Source organism: Mus pahari, chromosome 3 (assembly GCF_900095145.1).
Source record: "Mus pahari chromosome 3, PAHARI_EIJ_v1.1, whole genome shotgun sequence".
NCBI classification, from domain to species: Eukaryota; Metazoa; Chordata; class Mammalia; order Rodentia; family Muridae; genus Mus; species Mus pahari.
Window position 1 is genome coordinate 120,885,366 of NC_034592.1, and position 4,930 is coordinate 120,890,295.

Genomic DNA, 4,930 nt, shown 5'->3' on the forward strand with positions numbered 1-4,930 from the left:
GATGGATGGATGGATGGATAGATAGATAGATAGATAGATAGATAGATAGATAGATAGATAGATAGATAGATAGATAGATAGATAGATAGATAAAATAAATAAATAAGACTCAAGCTTTTCTCCCATGTCATCCTATGACAATCACTAATTCATTTCTATTTACTTATTTTCTTGCTTCCTGTCTTTCTTTTCTGTTCTTCCTTTTCTCCTTCCTTTTCTTCTTCTCTCCATTTGTTCCTTTTCCCTTCGTTTGTTTTTATTATAGAAATCTAACCCTCAGCATAAGCATGCTAACTGACTTGCCCCTGACTCTTCTATGGATCAAGATCATTCCTTTAGTTTTGAAACGATTGAAAATGAGAGATACAGATCTGAGGCCAGGAAAGATTTTACTGGATGGTCTTCTAACATCATATATTGTCATTGATTACATTAGTTACTTTTATCCTTCGTTAGATAAAATACCCAACAAAAGCATCTTAAGGAGAGAAGAATTTACTTGGTCTTAAAGAATATAAAATATGGTCGATACTTCTAAATAATTCCAATCTAACAGAAACATAGCCGGTTCTGACAATACCCACTTGTTCATCAAGTAACCACTTTGCTTGTACTCTGTATCAGACAAACATTTAATTCCACAGGACAGTATGTACCATGGGACAATAGCACTGTCTAGATTATTGACTCAAAGAAAGCTGATATATAAAATGGTATTTTGAACTTTAAGAGTCACAAATAGATTCTCAGCTGGATTGTCCCCCCCCCCCAGGCAATGAAAACTTCATCCTGTGAAAGATATTTCCACATTTTCTTGATGTTCTGCTGCATTACATGAACAGTGCCATGTGAAATTCCGATATTGCAGCCAACGTTTCTGTTGTCCCAGTGTTTACAGTTTCTGGAGAAGATGTGAATGCAAACCATTAAAACACAAGCATCACCATGTATAGACCCTTATTAGTATCATTTCAAAATATCCACAACAAAAGTTTAAATCTGAAACACATATAACCTTTGGAATTTCTCTTAGAGCTAAGTGTTCCTTAGTTCAAAGCAATATTGCCTAGTTAAGCTCCATAGCACACTGCCACAGTTTTCTATTACTTAGGCAAGTAGCCTTTTTATTTTACGTTTTAACATCTCCACAGACCAAAAATTTTGTATTCTCTCCAAGTCTAAACTTAAAAAGTCTTATAGGAGGAAGCTGCATGTGTTCGTTCTGCCTTGCTTCCTCTTGTGTTTATTTGCTTCCACGATAGCATTAGTTCTCAACCTGTGAGTTGTGACCCAAGTTAGATATCCTGCATTCCAGATAATTATATTACAATTTATAACAGTAGCAAAACTACAGTTATGAAGTGGCAATGAAATCACTTTCTGGTTGGGTGTCATCACAAAATGAGAAACTGCATTAAAGGGTCTCAGCTTTTGGAAGGGTGAGAACCACTGCTCTAGGATGGTCTACAGCCCGAGTGGCTGTTACCTCAGAGGTTTAGAAACAGCGTGTGTCACACTCGACTCCTTTGGAGCTGAGGAAAGTGATATCTACATAATGAGGTATCTTGGAGAAGAGACCCAAGTTCCATCTTTTATATGTCAACATACATCTACTCACATAGCTTGGAGGTAGTTTCATGGAGTGCTTTTAGCAATGCTTTGCATGTGACACAGTCCTCTCATACAAAGTCGTCCACTGTGGCACCACATCAGCATTCGGTTTCCCATTTCAGAGACTGTTACACTGTCCCAGGTTTAAGCATGCTTAACTTACATAGAGAAGAGAGCATAGGAGACTGTGGGAGGCTTTTGTTGTCCTGTTCTGGACTTCCTGGGTAGTATGGCTCCTCACCTCCCATGGACAGACACATGACAAGGCAGGCTGGGTAGCAGACTTCACTGAGAGCAGAGGTATGAAGAAATCAAATTTCTTACCCCAAGTTTGTTTATAATTGACTTTTAACTGATCCTGGGGGGGGGGGATAAACTAGCAACAAATGGGCCTTTAAACACTAAATATTTGTCCCATACAAGTCTATTAAAACTGATCAAAACCTCTATAGATCTTTCTTAATTAGCTCATTACTTTGAAAAACAACTATTTTTAGATAAAGCAACAAAAACAGTTCAAATTTGCTGCATGCCTTGTTACCTACTTCCGCAAATGTGTAAACCTAAGACAAGCACAGTTCGCTTACAAAAACCCAAGCAGTCAGCACTGGCACAATGTCGTTATGATGTCCCCATCACTTGCTATTTGTCACACTTTCCACCAATGAACTTTTATTGTTTTAGAAAATTCAATTCTATCTTTCTTCCTCTCTCTGTCTTTCTCTGTCTCTCTGTCTATTCTCTCTCTGTCTTGTCTCTTCTCCTCTCTTTCCCCTCCATGTTCTCTCATCTATCTTTCATTCCCATGTCTCCTTCATCTGTCTATATCTGTCTCATCTCTTTGTTTCTCTGTCTCTCTCTGTCGCTCTCTCTCTGTCGCTCTCTCTCTGTCTCTCTCTCTCTCTCTGTCTCTCTCTGTCTCTCTCTCTCTCTCTCTCTCTCTCTCTCTCTCTCTCTCTGTGTCTCTCTCTTTGTCTCTCTCTGTCTCTGTCTCTCTTTCTCTCTATAGTATAAAGATATATAGAGATATATATCTTTATCTCTCTCCTATCTCTTCTGCTTTATCTCTATTTTTTTCATTTCTTCCTTCTTCCCGTCTCTCTTGCTCATCTCTTCTCTAAGTTTCTAAATTCCAGAATAAAATTGGCCCTTTTGACATTCTTGATATTGCCATTTCTTGACCCTCATATGTAAACACTGCTCATAGAGCATCGATTTCATAAAGCAGTATGTGACACACATGATAAACATCCTAGGAGCTCTAATCAGCTGAAGCTTGGAGCAGAAATTATAAGAGGGATGATATGATGATCTCTTTGAGTGCTCACTGCATTGCATGCATGATGCTGTACATGCACTCACACATTCTTATAGGCTGTATAAGACATGCTGTCTTTCACTGCACCTGAGGAAAGCTGAGTCTCTGATAAACAACACAGTTGTTTGTGAGAAAAGAACCTCTTCTCTCCTTATTGTCAGCCACCAAACAGATGAATGAAAATGATAGAGAATAGAATCTGGTAATGCACTTCAAGAGTTGTGGCCAACATAAACATCAGAAGCCACTAAGAACTGTGATCTTATGGATATGCAACTTTCTGTAAGAATGACAGGAGGCCTTTTTAATCCTTTGCCTTTGTTCCTGGTTGTTTTTACCTATATTGTTTTTTTTTTTTTTTTTAACCTACAGCATTTACCTACAATGGCAAAGCTGCTCTCCTCTCAATTTTCAAAAGGTAAAAAGGAAACTTATTGGAAGGACACAACTTAAGATTCCTAAATTTGATGCTGTCCAAACCCTGAATTCCTGACACTGAGTCAGATTTATTGCCTGCATTTCTTTGTCCTCTTTGCAAATCTGATTTCTTCACAGCAACCTTGCTCTTGAGCTAATTCCTTGACATTCTAACATTCTCTTCCCAAACCTGAAAAGTAAGCTGTGTGCTTTGAGTGAAAACATGTCAACCAGCAGGTACAGCCCAGGCTCCTTGCAGAGTATCAATGGAGATCCAGTTTAGAATAAATGATCCCTGTTAGTTCAGTAGCTTTCAAAATGACAGTCCAGAGGCTGTCAGCATCAGTCTCCTCAACTGGGACTATATTAGATATGCAAATCACTCAGGGTGTCAAGCCCAGTGTGCTCATCACATGTTCTAGGCTAGGCCACAGTTATCTATCTTTTAACAAGCTGCCTATGATTTTGATGTGTGCTAAAGTTTAAAATGACAGAACTAGTGTCCTGTCTGTTTAGTTCTTGTGCTGCCTTTGTCACAGTGGATTAAATTGGGAAGGGCTGTGTCCAACGAGTCAGCAGTTTAGCTGGCTGCATGACCCTGGCTTCCTGTTCAGGCTCTGTGCCTTTTCATTTATTCATTTTTTTTTAAAGACACACTGAAGAGCTATAATCTAGCTCTCATTTTTCTGTGGTTGCTGATGGGTAACAAATAGAGGGGTGTGCTATCCCATGCTAATCTTAACTGCCCGGCTAATGCTTAGGAATGGCTTTTGCACTAAGTTCGTCCTTGTGATTAACCAGGTCTCTTCATCCTCTTTGGCTTCAAACTGCAATATTCTAGCACGTTTGTATTCCATAAATCACTGGGGCATGGATTGAATGTTGCATGCTCATCTATCTATAATTAAACATAATATGGATTTAACCATTAGGAAACTCTCATGCTTTGAGAATTGCTATAATCAAGGAAATCATGACCTTTATTCTAATAAGCAAAGGCATCTTTTTCTCTTGGAGCATTTGAGGCCAGGAATGAGAGATACTTCCCTGTTATGTACAGATAGTCCATGTATGAAGGGTAGTAGTCCAGAAAAGTTATTCAGGTATCTGTGAGAACATGTGGTGATCCAGGCAGGTATCAACCATGGCAACAGAATTGACAATAAACATCCTGACCTTTTAAGAAGGAAGGAGAGTGGCTTTGTGCCAGCAGGGTCATATTGAAACAACTCATTGAAAGTCACTATCATAGTTTTCGTCAGAAAATGAATTAATGTACAAAGTAAAAAAAGGAAACAATGAAGATAACAGTCTTTTTAAAAAATATTTTTCATTAGATATTTTCTTTATTTACATTTCAAATGCTATCCCAAAAGTTCCCTATACCCACCCCCCCCCATGCCTGTTCCCCTACCCACCCACTCCCACTTCTTGGCCCTGGCATTCCCCTGTGCTGGGTCATATAAAGTTTACAAGACCAAGGGGTCTCTCTTCCCAATGATGGCCGATTAGGCCATCTTCTGCTACATATGCAGCTACAGACACGAGCTCAGGGGGTACTGGTTAGTTCATATTGTTGTTCTA